Source organism: Scyliorhinus torazame, chromosome 3 (genome assembly GCF_047496885.1).
Source record: "Scyliorhinus torazame isolate Kashiwa2021f chromosome 3, sScyTor2.1, whole genome shotgun sequence".
NCBI classification, from domain to species: domain Eukaryota; kingdom Metazoa; phylum Chordata; class Chondrichthyes; order Carcharhiniformes; family Scyliorhinidae; genus Scyliorhinus; species Scyliorhinus torazame.
In genome coordinates, this window is record NC_092709.1 from 85,743,294 (window position 1) to 85,765,166 (window position 21,873).

At 54.2% G+C, this 21,873-nt stretch overlaps 1 protein-coding gene and 1 long non-coding RNA gene across 2 annotated transcripts in view; one reads left to right on the forward strand and one right to left on the reverse strand.

The window, feature by feature from the left end:
• Window positions 1–21,215, reverse strand: part of LOC140408559 (uncharacterized) — a 303,176-nt gene extending 281,961 nt beyond the window's left edge. The window contains exon 1 of the long non-coding RNA XR_011940140.1: window positions 21,065–21,215. This is a non-coding gene — a long non-coding RNA (uncharacterized lncRNA). The remainder of the gene's footprint in view (window positions 1–21,064) is intronic.
• Window positions 1–21,873, forward strand: part of LOC140408558 (testican-3-like) — a 959,832-nt gene that overhangs the window by 302,549 nt on the left and 635,410 nt on the right. The gene's annotated exons all lie outside the window — the stretch shown is intronic.

The following is a 21,873-nucleotide window of genomic DNA, read 5'->3' on the forward strand; positions in this document are numbered from 1 at the left end:
CTTTGAATATATTCAAGATGCGAAGCACTTGGGGAGAATGGGATCAAAGGCTATGGGGAGAAAACAGGATTCGGCTATTGAGTTGGCTGATCAGCCATGATCGTGGTGAATGGTGGTGCAGGCTCGAAGGGCCAAAAGGCCTCCTCCTGCTCCTACCTTCTATGTATCTATGCAAAGAGTTAGTTGTAATTTTCATGGGTAATAGTTAATCCATGTCCGTGTGACCTGGCTCTCTTTATCTGAAAGCAGTAACGCCAGGAGGAAATTAAGCCCATAAGTCATGTTGCCAGATGCAAAGGAGAGCTACAAACAGAGGAGCTGGAGGATGAAGGCAAATCGGGTTTCTTGTGAGGTGAAGAATCACATCACCTTTGGGGAGAAGTCTGTTTTTCTGTTTGACACAAAAGGAGACAGGAGCTCTTGGAGGCAACTTGGGAGCTGGCCAAAAAGATCTGAAACCTGCAAAGCTCTGTGAAATAGTTCAGAGTAGCTAAAGAGCTGGGTGTTTTCCCAGAAGTGGCCAAATCGTGAATCATTGCATTAACCATTGGTCGGTTGAAAAGGAATATTGGAAAGCTGCCATTGAAAAGCTGCACTATCAGGACTATTATGACCTGATGCAGAGTGGGTTCATAGAAGTGTGACTGGCTGATGATAATGATATCTGTGAAACTCTGAGGTGAAAACTGTTGTTGGATAGGACTCCTAGCTCAACCTTCATGCATAAAAATAGCATGTTGTGGGACTGTATCTATGTAGTGCTACTTGCCCCTGGGAGTGATTTGGGTGTTTGTGGTTACATAAGTGTCTTTCACATAAGTGACTGTTTAAAATGAAATTCTTTTTTATTTGAAGTAAAATTTGCCTGTGAATTCATGTGCTGCAGAAATTGGAATATTGTTGGTAATTTCTTCATTTGGGGGTCATTTTGTAAATTTTTAAATCTTGGTTTCCTCGTGTATTGTAACAGTTGGTACTATTTAATATACATTAAGTAAATTTTTGCACAAACTGTAGTGGAAACTTATTTTTGAATTAACACAGGCAAATTGTTCTGACATACCAAAAGATGTTTCAAAATGGTTAGCCAATATTTTTTGGCTATGGTGCATCAGTAAGCGCTAATAGTTTTAATATTGAGGAGGGAATGAAGAGAATATACTGTCATATATTAACTTTAAATAATACACTGGCTGTTCTAAATTGTGCTATCAGTAATTCATAGAAATTTTACTTTACTAAATCAACAACTGCAATGTCCTTAATTTCTGCCGTGTTCATTAAATCATATCATAAAACCTAGTTGTATCCGTTATCCTGTTGTGGAACAGATACACAATAATCTCAGGAGTCTCAGGTACAGAACGATTATTTATTTTGCCAATACGTTGCGAGAGCAGGACATCAGAGAATGTCTCTGAAGCAGGACCTTACAACTGAGAAATCATCCAGCATGTATACATGAGAAGCATGTAGGTAGTACATTGTTAAATTCCACCATTACCTATTTCAGTTTTGTTTGCAGATTTTCATGAGGCAGGGTATCTGCTACCCCAAACATTACCTGTCTTCCTTATCTCTCAGAGGTTCTTCCTAATTACACCCCGGTCCTGTTGCTACCAGGCGTGGCCTTGTATTGCTAACTCAGGTCCTTGGGGAGTACAGAGGTCACCAGACATTCAAGCCACTAATATGGGTCCTGAAGACGTCCAAGACTTTCTAATACTAGCTGTTTTTTTAACCATGTAAGTATCCAGTTAGTGGTGTCTGTGTGTCTTTGCCACATCAGCATGTTGCCTGGGTGGTATCTTTTACTCTTGAGTGTGGAATTTTACTTAACCTTTCCTCATTCAATTATACAGTTTCAAATCTCTCTAAAAGTCCATTTAGTAAATTACATAGGGTGCAATCCACCCAAAAACTTTCTAAGTTAATTTTTGGCGGATTTTTCAACGAGGTTCCCGCCTGTTCTGCCGGCGAGTTCGATGACACTTAATTGCTTTTTTGGATCCTGGGGAGTTTCTCACCGGTTTAGCCCACACTTTGTTTTAGCACTGGGGAGCTGAACTACGAGATTGGGCTGCCATTTTGAAAGGGTGCCGTCATCTGTAAGTGAGCTTGTGGGTCCCCCAAACCCCCCACCCATGAGTAATGTCACCCTCCACACACATGGGCACTACTCCACCCCCCCAAGTGAAGGCACCCCGCTCTAGGGTGCCTGGGCCCCCTGCCCTCTTCAGCTCTCCCACCCTCTTCAGCCCCCCCCCCCAAGCCCTCTTACAGCACTCCCTCACTTCCAGGACCCCCACCCATCACCCACCGAACCTCCCAGAGGTTCATACCTATATGCCCTGCACTCCCCCACTCTTCGAGCCCCCCCCCTCCTTTCATGGGCATAGCCCCCCTCGGGTCCTGACCCTTCGCACAATCACCCAGGCAGTGCTCCAGCCAGGTTGGCAGTGCCACCCGGGCAACTTGTCCGTGTCAGGGTGGTGGTACCAAGATGCCAGCCGGGCAGTGCCAAGGTGCCCACGTTCCTGGGGGGGGGGGGGAGAGAGGGAGGGGGGGGGAGAGGAATGGGGGGGAGAGGGAGGGAGGGAGGGGGGGGCCACTCTGCTCTGGCCCTGATGACCCAAGGTTCTCCGATGGTACAAGAGACACCCTCCACCCACCCCCAAGTGCCATTCCGCCTGGTCCACTCTTGTGTGGACCAGCACTGATCGGTGCCCGGCTGCAGCCTCCCTGGGGAGGCCAGAGAATTAAAGGAGGTCGGTGTATCCTGGATGTATAGGTCTTAAGTAGGTTTAAGACAAAGGTAGCACAGTTCCGCAGTGGTTAGCACTGATGTATCATGGCGCCGAGGTCCCAGGTTCGATCCCGGCTCTGGGTCACTGTCCATGTGGAGTTTTCTCATTCTCCCCGTGTTTGCGTGGGTTTCGCGGCCACAACCCAAAGATGTGCAGAGTAGGTGGATTTGCCACGCTAAATTGCTCCTTAATTGGAAAAAATGAATTGGGTACTTGAAATTTATTTTTAAGAAAAATAGGTTTAAGACCTACTTCCGGTTGTGCCAGTTGGTCCTGTGCCTTTTGGGTGTAGTTCCGACTCCGAAGCCTCGCAGGACTTTGGTGAATCCCACAAGGCGCGGGGGCTGTCAGGAATTCCGCAAGCAAGCTCTCCCTAGAATCTCCGGCTGCATTGTGCTCTCACTCGATTTCCTTGTCCTGTTTAATTTAAGCACTTAACCCCCATAAAGATCCATTAAACCATACTTGTTATCTTTCCAAATAAATTATTGTAATAAACCATATCCATTATTTCCCTCTTACAATCTTATTATGTAAATTCACTATCCTGAATATCTTGGGCCCAGGTTTTGGCAGTTATGCTGGAATTGCACCCAATGGGGCTGTCTAGCACTGACCCAGCCGAATTCAAGCCTCTTCCTTTTTAGGGACTATCATTTCAGATGTACCTACAGTATCCACTGGAACCAAGCCAATGGAAATTGCTGCGTTAGTCCATCGGTGGCTAGTGGAGCGCCAAAGTATCTCAGGTCTACTCATTTTTAAATGTATGCCAGATTAATATTCTTTACTCTATGGTTTATGCATAAAACTTCACTCATTATATTGCTGTCATTAATAGTTCAATGTAGCAGACAGCATTTAAGTTCAAACAAAAATGAGTCATTGTGGTTATTCTTTAGATGTTCACAACTGCTGGAAGTCAATGTTAGCATTCTTGCTGCATCTATCATGGCTACAAGGCCACAGATTATTTTTTGAATGTATTAATTTGACTGACTGTGACTGACATAGAACAGTTTACACATGCAATTTACTGACGTAAGTCATGAGATTTCCCACTGAGGCTATTTTATTTAGTTGACAAAGTATATTTTTGTCAATTGGGGTTTCATGTACAGATTTAAAAAAAAAATACATAGCACTGTTTTTGCTTTCGGAACATGTGCAATAGTGGTAACATGGAAGGGAGTCTGCAATGGAGGACGGTAAGCTGCAAGTCTGTTCGTGTATACATTAGGGCAGAAGAGTCGGGGAACATTTCTCAAATTCTTTGTGTTTAAAAGTAAATGTATTAACCTACTGGATGTTAAATAAATAATGCACGCAGCCTGCTGAACTAATTGAGGAGTAGGCAGCCATTACTGAACGAACTTTACACTTCCCCCAATAGAGGGGGCAGTGCAACAAAATGCTCAGCTATTGTAATATATTACACTCCATCGCCACTGCAAAGAACAATTCACAGAGTAAAATGTAGAATGGTGCAGGTACGGAATATTGCAGAATACAATATGACGAAACCAACATCAGTACTTGTTAGGAATGGAGTTCCAGGATTCTGATCCAGTGACAGTGAAGGAATGGAAATATATTTACAAGTCAGTTTGGTGTTTGACTTGGATGGGAACTTGCGCATGATGGTTGTTCCATGCATCTGCTGCCCCATTCTTCACAAGATCTTGGGCGGGATTCTCCGACCCCCCACCGGGTCAGGGAATCCACAGGGGGCGGAGTGAATCCTGTCCCGCCGCTCCACTGCCGTATTCTCTGGCGCCGGTTTTCGGGCAGGGGCGGCGTTTACGCCATGCCGGTCTGAGGCCGTTGGCAGCGCCGCCCCCCGACAATTCTCCAGGCCCCGATGGGCCGAGCGGCCATCAGTTCCGGCCGGCACCGCCGACGTGAAATGGACATGGTCCCACATGGCGGGACCTGGCTGGTAGGCCGTCTAGTCGAGCCCTCGGGGGGGGGGGGGGGGGATCCGGCCCCGTGTAGGACCCCCACAGTGGCCTGGCCCGCGATCGGGGCCCACCGATCTGCGTGCAGGCCTATACCATGGGGGCACTCCTTCTTTCTGTGCCGGCCTCTGTAGGGCTCTGCCATGGCCGGTGCGGAGAAGAACCCCCCTGCCCACGCGCAGGAACACGCCGGCCGGTCTGCACATGCGCGGAACCACGTCGACGGTTCTGCGCATGCGCCAACTCGGGCTGGCTCTTCGCCGCCGGTTGGCGTACCGCCAACCCCTTCGGTGCCGGCCCGATTAGTGCGGAGGATTCTGCAACGTCCGGTTGGCCCGATGCCAGAGTGGTTCGCGCCGTTCTTGGCGCCGCCGTCGGGCCATCCCGCCATTTGCGGGCGAATCCCGCCTTTGTATTTGGAAGGTGTTGTCAAAGGAGCATTGGTGAGTTGCTGTCTTGCATCTTATATATAGGACACACTGCAGCCATTGTTTGTTGGGGTATAGAGTATGGATGTTTAGCTTGGTGGATGGGGTGCAGATTAATTGGATTGCTTTGCTCTGGATGGCATAGAGATTCTTGAGTGTTGTTGGGACTGCAACCATCCAGGCAAGTGGAGCGTATTCTATTATATTCTTGATTTGTGACTAGCCGATGGTGGACAGGCTTTGGAGAGTCACAGGATAAGTTACCTGCCTCAGTATTCCCATTCCTTTTTAAAAAAATTTAGAGCACCCAATTATTTTTTTCCAATTAAGGGGCAATTTAGCGTGGCCAATCCATCGACCATGCACATCTTTGGGTTGTGGGGGTGAAACCTATGCAGACACGAGGAGAATGTGCAAACTCCACACGGACAGTGACCCAAGGACGGGATCGGACCTGGGTCCTTAGTGCCGTAGGCAGCAGTGCTAACCACTACGCCACCGTGTCGCCTAAGTACCCATTCCTAAGTCAATGATTTGCAAATCTTTTTTCCAAGAACCCACTTTTGCCAACCGGCTGACTTTCGGTACCCACACCTTGCACATGTAGGTCTTCATGAAGGGCAATAGCAACAAAATGCTTGTTTTACACAGCACTGGATGCTCCTGGGAGATACTACTCCAGAATCCTGGCACCCTCATGGGCTTTTGCCATTTTTAATCTTAGTTCAGGTACAGCAGCATAGTCTTTTCATTGGAGTCAGCTGTAAGTTAATAACTGGCTCTCAGTTCTCAAACTCAAAAGGAACTTTTTACCCACCACTTCTCTTTCAAAATCTGTAACTTCTCTCATTTGCCAGTACTTCCTGCACATAACACACATAGGCTTTGCATCCTTATTAACATTGGCACAATTGAGAAAACCATAACTCAAGAAAGCATCTTTATACTGTTTTGTTCCTGAGTTAAGTTTCTTCCTTGTAGGCTATTAACCCGGATCTCAATTAATACTAGCACTGCCCTGCCCTGTCTGGACTCTCCTGTGCAGCCCTTTCCAGCAGATTCAGTTATGAGATCCTGTCCAGTAGGAACACTGCCTAATTGTGTCTCTGGCTGTCTCTTACTTGTAAGAAAATGATTCATCTTCACAGTCCTCTTGCTCTGCTTGCCAGCATCTTGAAAATGGAAGAAACTCTCCTCTGTGATTTGACGCCAAAAGCATGTACATACAGGGTGCTTAACATCAAGTATACGTGCAGGGTGTGGGATTAGGGGCGAAATTCTCCGTTATCGGCGCAAAGTCCGTCGATCGGCACAAAAAACGGCGCAAATCCGACTTGCGTCAAGTCGGAAAAATGGGTCAAAAGTCTCCGGCCCGAAATGGGCTAGCAGCGACGTGACTGGATCCGCGCTTGCGCACGTGGTTCACGCCGTGCGGCGTCATGCACGGCGTGACGGCTCATAAGGCCGCGCTGCTCCCCCCCCACCCGACCGGAACACCCGACCGGAACACCCGACTGGATGGCTGGCCGCCGCTCAGCCCCGAGGTTCCAGTCACGGGATGTGGAGGCTCTCCTGGACGCAGTGGAGCAGAGGAGGCACGTATCCCGGGCACGGCCGCAGAGTTGCCCCACGCCACAGTCGGCGTCTGTGGAGGGAGGTGGCAGAGGCCGTCACCGCTGCGGCCTTGACACCACGGACAGGCACCCAGTGCCACAAGAAGGTGAACAACCTCGTCAGAGCAGCCAGGGTGAGCCTCCACCCCCCCCCCCCGCCCGATATCCATATCCCCCATATCCCCCCTCCCCCATATCCCCCCTCCCCCATATCCCCCCTCCCCCATATCCCCCCTCCCCCATATCCCCCCTCCCCCATATCCCCCCTCCCCCATATCCCCCCTCCCCCATATCCCCCCTCCCGCATATCCCCCTCCCCCATATCCCCCCTCCCCCATATCCCCCTCCCCATATCCCCCATATCCCCCCCTCCCCATATCCCCCCCATATCCCCCCATATCCCCCCTCCCCCCATATCCCCCCTCCCCATATCCCCCCTCCCCCATATCCCCCCTCCCCCATATCCCCGTATCCCCCATATCCCCCCTGCCCCGTATCCCCCCTGCCCCGTATCCCCCCTGCCCCGTATCCCCCCTGCCCCGTATCCCCCCTGCCCCGTATCCCCCCTGCCCCGTATCCCCCCTGCCCCGTATCCCCCCTGCCCCGTATCCCCCCTGCCCCGTATCCCCCCTGCCCCCTATCCCCCCTGCCCCGTATCCCCCCTGCCCCGTATCCCCCCTGCCCCATATCCCCCCTGCCCCATATCCCCCCTCCCCCATATCACCTGATCACTGCCTGCGTGTCTAACCATGCATGCTTCATTGTGTATCGCAGGAGCAAACGTCGAGGCACCCATCCCCGCAGATGCAGACCGCCCGCATGATGCCCCTCGGAGGCCACGGGAGACGGAGAGACCCGGACCTTCCGGCATGCGACGCCCGCAGGATGCCCCTCGCACACCACGGGAGACGGAGAGACCCGGACCCTCCGGCATGCGACGCCCGCAGGATGCCCCTCGCACACCACGGGAGACGGAGAGACCTGGAGCAACAGGGAGACGACACCCCCGTCACGTGCGGGAGCAACGAGGCAGGCGTGTGCCACCCAGCGACGAGGGGGGCAGCCACACGCCCCCGTCACATCCGAGCCAGGACACCACTACCCAGGACACCACTACCCAGGACACCCCTACCCGGGACAGCACTACCCAGGAAGACGAAATACCGGACAGTGACTCAGTGTGGATGGGTGGAGACGAACCCCCACCCCAAAGTGCCATGGACTCAGAGTGGGATGAAGAGCACGACACAACGCCACTGCTGTCACCAACACCCTCCACCATCGCAGAAACACTCATCACGGTTGGGCACTTTAGTGATGAGGCGTCTGGTACACTCACTGGTGCGCACAACACAGCCGTCCCGGTACAGCAGGTGGAGGTAGGAGCAGCAGAGGGGCCGGGCGGTCGGAGGGCAGCCCAGCCCAAGGGAACATCTGCCGCCCAGATGGATCCCGGGTTCCTGGAGTTCCCACACCCACACATAGATCCGATGCAACCACCGACCCGGAGACGAGCGAAGAGGGTGACGGCCGGCTTGCGACGGCTGCAGGCGCAGGTGGAGGAGTCCACCCGCGTCCAGGAGCTGGAAGTGGTGCCGGTCATGCGTGCCACCCAGGCCGATACCGCACGGGTGGCGTCCGCGGTGGAGGCAATGGGTGCGACGGTGTCAGACATGGGGAACGGTTTGCGAGGCCTGGGGCTTTCCGTGCAGGCGGCGTCTGTGGCCCAGGACATGGCTGCCCTCTCACAGGAGGCCATGAGCCAGTGCCAGCGCCAGATGGCAGAGACGCTCAACACGATAGCCCAGTCTCAGCAGGCCATAGCCCAGTCTCAGCAGGCCATGGCCCAGTCTCTGCAGGCCATCGCTGAGGGCATCGGCGCCAGTGGCCATGTGCGAGCCGGCGTCGCACTGTCACAGACGGGGTTTGCCAACCCCCTGGGCTCCATGGCTGCAAACCTGCAGACCCCTGTCGATACCAGCACGGGCCTCCAGGACTGGCAGCGCCAGATGTCGGGGGGGCGTCGGATGGCCAGTCCGTTCGCATCCCCCACCCATGTAGAGGCCTGGGGGCCATCGGGCACCCCGAGGGAGGAGCCGTCCCGGCTCCCCCTGTAGGGGAGGTCCCGGAACACCGCGACACCTCGGACCCCCCCCCCCCTTCCGACCCAGGTGCATCGGGTGGGCAACGGGCAGGACAGGCTGGCAGCTCGCCATCCCAGTCGTCCGGGCGGCAGCCTGGCCCATCTAGGCCAGGACGCCCCAGGAAACGGCCGCCAAAGGGATCCTGTGTCAGAGGGCAGGAATCACAGGAGTCCGCCTCCAGTTCTGCTGTACAGTCTGGGGAACCACGTAGACGTAGTCAAAGGGCCCGTAAGGCCAAACAATTAGACACTGAGTAAGTTGGCACGGGTGCAGGGCACAGATGAGTTTTAGGGGCTCGGGCACGTGCATGAACTCGTTTGGTTATTAAAGTCAATGTTACACCTACAGAAGCTGCCTTTGTGCTCTGTCCAAAGCGTGCGGGGGGTGTCGTGTACGTTGAGCGCAAGTGTGTGTGTGAGGGGTGGTCTTACCTCAGCCCCAGGTGAGTCTGCCCCCTTCCCCCTGGGCCGCCATCAACATCCCCCCCCCGGGCAGAGGACGGGACCGTGCGCTGCAGTGTCACAGCCGCATGCAGGGATGGTGCGGGTGGATGGTGGTACTGTGGCCATGGGTCAGACATAGTCCAACGATGTGGAGCCAGGAGCTCACCGCAGGGCGGGTTGTCATCATCCTCCATGGCCTGCAATAGACACGCGTCCACCCGCAACTGTGAGAGCCCGGCCGTTATGCCGCAGGTGGATCGGCAATGGGGGGGGTGGTGTGCATGCGGGTGGGGTGGGTGGGGTTGGGGAGGGGGGTGAGGGTGCTGGGTGGGTGGATGGGTGGGGGGTGTGGGTGGTCGGCTGTTGCCATGGTGTGTTACCTGATTCCCACGCCCATCTAGTCAGTGAAGCGGGCGGCTATCAGTCTGTCCCGTGCCCGCTGGGCCAGCCGGTAACGGTGGACAGCCACCCGCCTGTGTCTAGCCCGTCTGCCCTGACCATTGCCCCCATCCCCCTCATCTGGGGAGGACTGCGCCTCTTCCTGCTGCTCCTCCACTCCGCCCTCCACTGCCTGCGGCACATCGCCCCTCCGTTGGGCTTTGTTGTGCAGGACGCAGCACACCACAATGATGCGGCCGACCCTATCTGACCGATACTGGAGGGCGCCCCCAGAGAGGTCCAGGCACCTGAAACGCATCTTCAGCACGCCAAAGCACCTCTCTATCACTCCCCTTGTCTCTACATGGGCATCATTGTCGCGGTTCTCTGCCTCATTGCGTGGCCTCCGTACAGGCGTCATCAGCCACGATCGCAATGGGTAGCCCGTCGCCCAGCAACCAGCCCCTCAGCCGGGGATGGCGTCCCTCGTACATGCCGGGGATGGATGACCGCGACAACACGTATGAGTCGTGTACACTGCCTGGGTAACGGGCGCAGACGTGCAGGATCATCATGCGGTGGTCGCAGACCACCTGTATGTTCATCGAATAGGTCCCCTTCCTATAGGTGAACACGGCCCTGTTATCTGCAGGTGGCCGCACGGCGACGTGCATCCCATCGATCGCGCCCTGGACCATGGGGAACCCGGCCACGGCAGAGAAGCCCACGGCCCTGGCATCTTGGCTTGCCCGGTCGCCACAGGGAAACGGATGTAGCGGTGCGCCATGGCATATAGGGCATCGGTCACTGCCCCGATGCACCGATGTCTGCGATATGCCGGACAGGTCCCCACTCGGTGCCTGGAATGACCCCGTTGCATAAAAGTTCAGGGCAACCGTAACCTTGACGGACACGGGAAGAGGGTGTCCTCCGCCAGTGCCACGCGGTGACAGGTTTCCCGCCTCATCCGGAGTCTCCTGCATTCCCAGTCCGTGAGGTCCTGGTATGACTGCCGGGGCCAGTACACACTGGGCGCCCTCTGGTGCCTCCGTTGCCGTGGGGCCGCGACGTCCTCCTCCACCTCCTCGTCCTGTCGTTCAGGTGTCCCTCCAGCCTGGGCGGCTGCCGCCTGCCCCTCTGCGGCAGGCTGCGCTGCCTCTCTGGCACACTCCTCCTCCTCCTCCTCATCCAGGGCAACATGGACATTAGCGGCTGCCGCCTCGGCGGCCAACATCGCTGGATGATCGGAAAACATGACGGCCTGGTGGGGGGGGGGAACGACGACATGTCATCATTGCCCATATCCCCTCCTTCCCCCCAGCCAGGTGGCATGAACCGCATGGGTCCAACTGTTGGAGGCTGGCACCTGGCCAGGTGGACCAACTCACTTGCCCCCCTATCCCCCTCCCCGGCACGGACCCCCCATACCCCTCCCCGGCACAGGCCTCCCCAACCTCCTCCCCGGCACGGACCCCCCCAACCTCCTCCCATGGCACGGATCCCCCTCCCCGGCAGGGACCCCGCCCCCCCATCCCCCTCCCCGGCACGGACCCCCCCCCCCCCGCCATCCCCCTCCCCGGCACAGACCTCCCAACCTCCTCCCCGGCACGGACCCCCCATCAGCCTCCCCGGCACGGACCCCCCATCCCCCTCCCCGGCACGGACCCCCCCAACCTCCTCCCCGGCACGGACCCCCCATCACCCTCCCCGGCACGGACCCCCCCCCCCTAGCCCCCTCCCCGGCACAGGCCCCCCATCCCCCTCCCCGGCACGGACCCCCCCAACCTCCTCCCCGGCACGGACCCCATCCCACTCCCCGGCACGGGCCCCATCCCCCTCCCCGGCACGGACCCCTCAACCCCATCCCCCTCCACGGCACGGACCCCCCCAACCTCCTCCCCGGCACGGACCCCCCATCCCCCTCCCTGGCACGGACCCCCCATTCCCCTCCCCGGCACGGACCCCCCATCCCCCTCCCCGGGACGGACCCATCCCCCTCCCCGGCACGGACCCCCCCCAACCTCCTCCCCGGCACGGATCCCCCGCCCCGGCACGGACCCATCCCCCGCCCCGGCACGGACCCCCCCAACCTCCTCCCTGGCACGGACCCCCCCCCCCCATCCCCCTTCCCGGCACGGACCCCCCCCATCCCCCTCCCCGGCACGGACCCCCCCAACCTCCTCCCCGGCACGGATCCCCCGCCCCGGCACAGATCCAACCCCCGCCCCGGCACGGACCCCCCCAACCTCCTCCCCGGCACGGACCCCCCATCCCCCTCCCCGGCACGGACCCCGCCCCCCATCCCCATTCCCGGCACGGACCCCCCCAACCTCCTCCCCGGCACGGACCCCCCCCCCAGCCCCCTCCCCGGCACAGGCCCCCCATCCCCCTCCTCGGCACGGACCCCCCCAACCTCCTCCCCGGCACGGACCCCATCCCCCTCCCCGGCACGGGCCCCATCCCCCTCCCCGGCACGGACCCCCCCCCCCCCCCCAATCCCCCTCCACGGCACGGACCCCCCCAACCTCCTCCCCGGCACGGACCCCCCATCCCCCTCCCTGGCACGGACCCCCCATCCCCCTCCCCGGCACGGACCCCCCATCCCCCTCCCCGGCACGGACGCCCCATCCCCCTCCCCGGGACGGACCCCCCCCCCCCATCCCCCTCCCCGGCACGGACCCCCCCAACCTCCTACCCGGCAGGGACCCATCCCCCGCCCCGGCACGGACCCCCCCAACCTCCTCCCCGGCACGGACCCCCCACCCCCCTCCCTGGCATGGACCCATCCCCCTCCCTGGCACGGACCCCCCACCCCCCTCCCTGGCACGGACCCCCCCCCCAAATCCCCCTCCCCGGCACGGACCCCCCCAACCTCCTCCCCGGCACGGACCCCCCCACCCCCCTCCCTGGCACGAACCCCCCCCCCCCATCCCCCTCCACGGCACGGACCCCCCCAAACTCCTCCCCGGCACGGACCCCCATCCCCCTCCCTGGCACGGACCCCCCATCCCCCTCCCTGGCACGGACACCCCATCCCCCTCCCTGGCACGGACCCCCCATCCCCCTCCCTGGCACGGACCCCCCATCCCCCTCCCCGGGACGGACCCCCCATCCCCCTCCCCGGCACGGATCCCCCGCCCCGGCACGGACCCCATCCCACTCCCCGGCACGGGCCCCATCCCCCTCCCCGGCACGGACCCCTCACCCCCATCCCCCTCCACGGCACGGACCCCCCCAACCTCCTCCCCGGCACGGACCCCCCATCCCCCTCCCTGGCACGGACCCCCCATTCCCCTCTCCGGGACGGACCCCCCCCATCCCCCTCCCCGGGACGGACCCATCCCCCTCCCCGGCACGGACCCCCCCAACCTCCTCCCCGGCACGGATCCCCCGCCCCGGCACGGACCCATCCCCCGCCCCGGCACGGACCCCCCCAACCTCTTCCCTGGCACGGACCCCCCCCCATCCCCCTTCCCGGCACGGACCCCCCCCATCCCCCTCCCCGGCACGGGCCCCCCCCCCCCCATCCCCCTTCCTGGCATGGACCCCCCCAACCTCCTCCCCGGCACGGATCCCCCGCCCCGGCACGGATCCATCCCCCTCCCCGGCACGGACCCCCCCAACCTCCTCCCCGGCACGGACCCCCCCCCTGCCCCCTCCCCGGCACAGGCCCCCCATCCCCCTCCCCGGCACGGACCCCCCCAACCTCCACCCCGGCACGGACCCCATCCCCCTCCCCGGCACGGGCCCCATCCCCCTCCCCGGCACGGACCCCCCCCCCATCCCCCTCCACGGCACGGACCCCCCATCCCCCTCCCTGGCACGGACCCCCCATCCCCCTCCCCGGCACGGACCCCCCATCCCCCTCCCCGGGACGGACCCCCCCCCCATCCCCCTCCCCGGCACGGACCCCCCCAACCTCCTCCCCGGCACGGATCCATCCCCCTCCCCGGCACGGACCCCCCCAACCTCCTCCCCGGCACGGACCCCCCCCCTGCCCCCTCCCCGGCACAGGCCCCCCATCCCCCTCCCCGGCACGGACCCCCCCAACCTCCACCCCGGCACGGACCCCATCCCCCTCCCCGGCACGGGCCCCATCCCCCTCCCCGGCACGGACCCCCCCCCCATCCCCCTCCACGGCACGGACCCCCCATCCCCCTCCCTGGCACGGACCCCCCCATCCCCCTCCCCGGCACGGACCCCCCATCCCCCTCCCCGGGACGGACCCCCCCCCCATCCCCCTCCCCGGCACGGACCCCCCCAACCTCCTCCCCGGCACGGACCCATCCCCTGCCCCGGCACGGACCCCCCCAACCTCCTCCCCGGCACGGACCCCCCATCCCCCTCCCCGGCACGGACCCCCCCCCATCCCCCTCCCCGGCACGGGGCCCCCCCCCCCATCCCCCTTCCCGGCACGGACCACCCCCCATCCCCCTCCCCGGCACGGACCACCCCCCATCCCCCTCCCCGGCATGGACCACCCCATCCCCCTCCCCGGCACGGACCACCCCATCCCCCTCCCCGGCACGGACCCCCCCCCAACCCCTCCCCGGCACGGACCCCCCCAACCTCCTCCCCGGCATGGATCCCCCGCCCCGGCACGGATCCATCCCCCTCCCGGCACTCCCCCGGAGCCCAGCCCACTCTAACCACCCCCCCCGCCGCGCACACACACAACCCGAGACACATCTCTACCCACACATTCAGACTGCGGCCACGCCATCGCCTGCCCAGCGGCTAACTCCCCAGGCCGTCACTCACCTTCACGCTGGTCGGCGTGAACCTGGAGCACAGGTTCACGCCGATGAAAAGGAGGTTTGATTTACTTCGACGTGAACGGTCATCACGTCGACGGGACTTCGGTCCATCCGGAAGGGAGAATATCGGCAGGCCGAAAAACGGCTGCCTTGCGCAGACCTGTTCCATTCTCCGACGTCAGCGGCGCCATTAACGCCCCGCCGGCTTTTCTCCCTTCGTAGACTTCGGCAACCGGCGGGGGTGGGATTCACGGCGGCCAACGGCCATTCTCCGACCCGCTGGGTGGTCGGAGAATGACGCCCCAGCTCACTGCTGTCGCTTCTGGCCGGAAAACTGCACAAAGCCTAATTTCTTCTTATTCAAAAGGTGGCAGCGGCCACCACTCTCAATAAAAATGCCAGTAGGGCCATTGGGTGCTTCTCCCATGATCGCGACCACTATGAGAATGCCAGTTGCGACTGATCACTCTGCGACCCCCCCGATTCCTGCCCACAGCCCACCCACGGGTCACAACCCGCACTTGTAAAAACCCTGCATTAAGCTTTACTTGTACTGACAGTATTTTTATAGCTGGTACATGGGGTTTCTGGTAAGTGGTAATCCCCAGGGAGTTCATGGTGACAGATTCAGAGATGGTAATGCAGTTGAATGTCAAGAGGAGATGGTTACATTATCTCTTTTTGGAGCTGGTCATTGTCTTGACACTTGCATGGCAAAATGTTACTTGTCATTCATCAACCCAGGCATGAATGTTTCCCAGATCTTGCTGTATATGAACACGTACTGCTTCAGTAAATGGGGAGTAACGAATTATACTAAACTTATGCAATTATCAATGAACATCCCCGCTCTCCCCACTTTAACCTTGTGATTGAAGGCTATTATGATGAAGCAGCTGGATAGTTGGGCCTAGGACACTACTCTGAAGAACTCCTATAACAATATTTTGGGACTGAGATCATTGAACGCTAACAACCACAACCATCCTTCTTTGTGCAAGATATGACACCAACCACTGGAGAAATTTCCCCTAATTCCCACATATTTCAATTTTGCTAGGGCTTCTTAATGCCACTCTCAGTTTATTGCGGCCTTGATGTCAAGAGTAGTCATTCTCTCTTTACTTGTTGAGTTCAGCTTTTTTGCCCATACGCTACAATGGCTGCAATGAAGTTGGGGCTGGCAGAATCCAAACTAAGCATCAGTGAATCGGTTATTGCTGTGTGACTGCTGCTTTGCTGATGGTCAAGAGGAGGCTGGTGGGGCAGACTGGATTTGTCTTATTTTCTGTGGACAGGAAATACCTGGGCAATTTTCCACATTATCAGGTTGATTACAGTGTTGTTTCTCTTCTGGAGCAGCCTAGTTAAGGGTTCAGCTAGATCCAGAACAGAAAAGGTTTTCCGATTGCTGAGATATTGTCAGGGCTCAAAGCAGTATCAAGTGCCTTCAGCTGTTTCTTGATATGCAAAGAACAATACAGCACAGGAACAGGCCCTTCGGCCTTCCAACCATGTACCGGTCATGACAATAACCTTGACCAAAACCCTCAGCACTTGTGCCATATAAAGAACAAAGAACAAAATATCATGTGGAATAAATCAAACTGGCTGAGGATTGGCATGTATGATGCTGGGAACTTAAGAAGGAGGCCAAGATGGATCATCTACTTGGTGCTTCTTGATCAAGATGGTAGCAGATGCTTCAGCCTTGACTTCTGCACTGATATACTAGGTTCTCCCATCATTGAGTCCGGTGATCTTTTACCGATATTGACATTTCCAGCTGGATGTGGCTGGTCTATAGAACTTAGGACTGATCCATTGTCTGTGGGATCATGTGCTCTCTATCTACCACATGCTGCTTTTGCTGCTTGGCACACAAGTAGTCCTGCCTTGTGGCTTCACCAAAATGACACCTCATTTTTAAGTATGTCTGGTGCTGCTCCTGGAATGCCCTCCTGTACTCATCATTGAGCTAGGAGTCACAGAATGGTTACAGCACAGTAGGAGGCCATTTGGCCCATTCTGTCTGTGCTGGCTCTCCAAAGGAGAAATGTATCTAATGCTACACCCTGACGTTCTGACCATCTGCACATTCTTCCTTTTCAGGTAATAACCCAATTCCCTCTTAAATATGTCAGTTGAGTCTGCCTCCATCACGCCCTGTGGCAGTACATTGCCGATCCTAACCACTTGCTGAGTGAATAGGTTTTCCTTGTGCCTCCATCTTCACAATTCTTCCAAGTTTCTATCATCTGCAAATTTGAAATGATGCCTTGTACACAGAGGTCCAGGTAATTAATATATATCCGGAAGAACAAGGGTCCCAACACCGACCCCTGTAAAACTCTACTACAAAATTTCCTTCAGTCTGAAAAACATCCATTAACCTCCTGTCACTCAATCAATTTTTCATCCATGTCACTATGGTCCCTTTTACTCCATGAATTGTAACTTTTCTCATAAGCATGCTTTTCAGCACTTCATCAAATGCCTTTTGGAAGTCCATATCACCATGTTAACAGCATTGCACTCTTCTATCTTTTCAAAACAATTTGTTACTTAAGCATGATTTTTCCTTAACAAATCCATGCTGGCTTTTTTAATTAACCTGCATTTACCCAAGTGATATTTAATTGTGTCCCTAATTATAATTTCTAGAAACATACCTATCACTGAGGTTGAACTGATTACCCGTTAGTTGCTGCGCTTATCTTTACGCCATTTGTTTTGTACAAGGCTGTTGCCTTTGCAATTCTTCAGTCCTCTGAGACCACCCGTGACGCTGAGGAAAACTGGACCTCCACAATTTTCACTCTCACTTCCCTCCGTATCCTTGAATATATCTCATCCAATCTTAGTGCCTCATCAACTTTAAGTACAGACAGCATATCCAATACCATCTTTATTTCATTTTTAAACCCTTCCAGTGTCTGAATTATCTTTCACCACCTTCTTCTTTGGTAGAGACAGATGCAAACTACTCATTTAACACCTCACCTGGGTCTGCTGTCTGCATGTATCAATCTTATTTTTGGACCCTACTCTGCTCCACTCCCCCTTTTTACCACCCTTTGACTATTTATATGCCTTAAGAAGACATTTGGATTCTCTTTTTTGCTAGCTGCTAGTCTTTTTTGCATGCTCTTTTTTCTTCCCTTATTTGCTTTTTTATTTCTCCTCTGAACCTTCTATATTTAACTGGTTCTCAGTTGTATTATCAACCTGACATCTTACATAAGCATACTTTTTCTTCTGTGATTTTGTTGGATTTTGTTGCCCAGCCTTTCCTCTTGGTAGGAATATACCTTGACTGTGCCTCAACTAACTATCTCCTCTTTCAAGGCAGCCCATTTGCTCTGTTATGTTTTTGCCTGCCAACCTTTGGTTCCAATGTTCCTTGCCCAGATCTTACCCTATTGAAGTTGGCTCTCCCTTGTTAATTATTCTTATTCTGGAAGGTTCCTTGTCCTTTTACAGAGGGGAGGCAGTGCCATAGTGGTATTGTCACTGGTCGAATAATCCAGAGACCCAACGCAATGCTTTGGGGACCCCGGTTCAAATCCCACCACGGCTGATGGTGGAATTCAATAAAAGTCAAAGGATGACCTCAAAACCATTGCCGATTGTCATAGAATCAGAGAGGTCTACAGCACAAAAAAAGGCCCTTCAGCTTATCTCGTCTGTGCCGGTCAAAAACAACCACCTAAGTATTCTAATCCCATTTTCCAGCACTTGTCATAACCTTGTATGCTTTGGCATCATAAGTGCATATTTAAATACTGTTTAAATGTTATGAGGGTCTCCACCACCCTTTCAGGCACTCAATTCCAGACTCCCACTTCCCTATGGGTAAAAAGGTTTTTCATCACATCCGCTCTCAATCTCCGGATACGTACTTTAAATCTATGACCCCTGGTCATTGATCCTTCCACAAAGGGAAAAAGTTTCTTCCTGACTACTCTATCTATTCCCCTTATAATTTTATACATCTCAATCATGCCCCCCCTCAGTCTCCTCTGCTCCAAGCGAAACAATTCCAGTCTATCCAATCTCTTAGAAAAACCTATCTGGATCACTAATGTCCTTTAGGGAAGGAAATCTGCCATCCTTACCTGGTCTGCCCAACATGTGTCTTCAAACCCACAGCAGTGTGGTTGCTCTTAAAATACCCTCTGAAATGGCATAGCAAGCCACTCAGTTAAAGGGCCTCAGGAGTGGGCAACAAATGCTTTCCAGCAATGCCTATATCCCAGAAAGAATAAAAAATAGTCTATCCTTAACCTTATGATGCAATGAGCACTGTAACCTAAATATTCCCCGACTGCCACTCAACCCACTATCTCATTTCCCAAGAATCAGGTCTAGCAACACTTCCTCTCACATTGGATTGGAAACTACTGCTGAAGAAAATTTTCGTGAACACACTTTAGGAAATCTTGCCCTCTGTCTTATCCATTGCTACTATCCCAGTCTATATTCAGATAATATACATCCCCCGTTTTAATTCTTGCACCTCTCTGTAATTTTCCAGCTCATTAAATTCTGACTGCAGGATCACATCCATCCTTCTGCGTGTGCCGTTGGTCCGAATGTGGACAACGAGGACTGGCAGTTCATCCTCTCTCCTCTGGAATGCTCTGCAATTGCTCAGTGACATCCTTGACCCTGTCCCCAGAGGCAAAATATTATCCTGTTTCATGTGTGTAGCCACAGAAAGACCTATTACCCTAACTACCAAATCTCCTGTCAGAATTGCTTGTCTTCTTTATGCACCTCTGTAAGAATGTAAACAAAATAACCGTTTTACTAAAGGTCTGGCTTTCTAAAGTTGCTTTCTGAAGACAGAGTCGATTGAGTTCTCAGAGGCAGGGTCTCAAATAAGACCAGATTGAAATCAGAGAGAGGTCATGTAACTCAACTCTTTCGTGTAGAATATATGGGATTTGAACTAATAGTCAGAGGCTGCCACAAGGGAGAAGGGGCAACAACTTTATCCCCTCTTTTTTTTCTCTGAAATCTCTCTCATCAAAGCTGAGTGTTTTGTGATTTGAAAACCCACCAGAAGACCTCATTGTTGCAAATGAAAAGAAGATCCCAAATCAACACCACTGTCTCGAAGAAAAATAATTAACCAGCAGTGACTGTTCCAGTGAGAAACCCAAGTCCCTGCAGCTACTGTGGAAAATGGCCCTTCGGCTGAGAATCTGTGAATATTTCTTTCTGACTTTAAATTTTACTTGGTCAAGTTTTAAGATCTAATTTTATTTCTGTTTTGTATGTTTGGGGTAGTGTTGGGAGGTGGCAGCGGATGGGAGGGCGAGGATTGTGTTAATGTTGTTTTTGTCTCAGTGGGTAATTGGACATATTTGTACATTTTAACGCTTGTGTTAGTAACTTCTGCATTTTTGTCTGGGTACACTTTCACAGTAAAACTTTCAACTTGTTAACTTGTGGAACCTGGCTGGCTTATTTCTTCCACCAAGCTCTGCACAATTAAGTTTGTATACTGAATTAAGAACGTCACCTCCAATATAAATTCAAATTCTATAAGCAATCCAGGATTGGGACAAAGAGAGGATCTTTCGGGATCATTCGGATTATGCAAATAATTGGCAGAAATCTTGTGGGAATTCAACCCTTTTTTTTTTACTTTCTGACTAAACTACTTGTGAGAGGACTAAGACATAATCAGGAATGTTTTTAATCAAGTATATATAGATATCCTCAAGGCTATTTTAAAAACTGAACAAAGACCTTTTAGAATGGCTAAATCTATGCTTACCTCTGATCATCGAAGAAAAGGAACTCCTTGGCAGTATCAAGGAAACTTCCACCACGTTATCCCTGAAGAGATCCTCCACACACCCCCCCCCTGAGGACTTCACAGACCAAATTCAAAGAGAGCTATACAAAGGCCATCAGAAATTCACATCCCAATTTGGCCAACCCAAGGCTCCTCGCCTGTTAGGAAAAAGGGCCTCATAATCTACCTTACAATTCTTAATGATTGAAATATTCAACCATGTTGGGGACCCACACAAAGTAAACACACACCTTGTCAATGGCAATATGGAGAGGTGGGAGTCATGTGATATGGACCTCTAGCTTGTGTGATTAATATGCCTTGCTGTACTACAAATATCAATTTGTTGTTTACCACTCAAAAAGCAGCCTCACTGAAAAGGTCTTCTGGCCCAAGTTGAATACCTGACCCCATCTACAGTCTTTCTGCCGGAAATTATGTACCGTTGCCTACAAGACTAATTCATCATTGCGCCTATATTATATGTGAAGTCAACACCACAGGAAAACTGAATTAAGCAGCATTGGTTCCAGCTTACAGAACTCGGCAAATTAATAACTCATTTGACTTTGATTCTGGACTGTGGAACCCACGTAACCCACTACTTCTTTTCTCTGTGGTCTTTGCACTGTAAATCTTTATTATCGCTATCTCTCTTTCACTCTGAATGTAAAAGGGGCAACATTGCGATAAGCCCCCCATTTTGAGTGTATGTAAACCTACTCACCCTCTTGGAGTTCATCCTATCTCGAGTTTGCTGTGAGGTCATTAATAGAAATTGGATCGCGCCAAAACTGAGGTGTTGGGAAATATGCCATGACCTATAAAGAGGAAGCAAATTGATGTACCATCAATGATGACAGACGAGAGTCAGAAGAGTAAACTGTGGCTTTAATCAGCTAAAAGACACCTGCTGGCAGCCGGTCCCAGAATGAGGGCAGGGCTGGCGGTTAGCCACCTTTATACTTGAGCCCGAGAGGCAGAGCCACAGGCGGAGCCAGCAGGGACAAATCCAGACATGTAACAAACAGTAAGAACAGTAAGTACAATAAGTAAGAACAGTAAGTACAATATAATACAGTGGTTTACCACACAAATCAAAACACATTCATGTGGTGAGAGGAGAAATTAGTACAGTTTAAATTAACCTTCCTCTTGTCCGTAACGTACTGTTCTGCTGAGGGGTGGACCATATAAGACTTTCTTTGTATTCTGGATCAGGACTTTTCTTATGATAGTCAGCATATTTCCTGTGAAAGTTTGTACAGTTGTGGTAATATTAATAACTTCAATTGTCAACTAATGCTATTGCACCACTCTTTCCTCTTCCCCCTCGAGGGACAATTCAAAAGAGATTATTCAGCTTAGTCTCTATGCTCTTGACATACTTGAAAGCATAGTTGCAAGGTTCATCGCTAGCTGCGGAACCACCTCACAATTATGCCATCCTATTTGTATATTCCATAATGGTAAGTAGCTTCCAATGCACCTTCTGTAAATTGTTTTCAACCATTTTTATGTCGAATATGCCATATA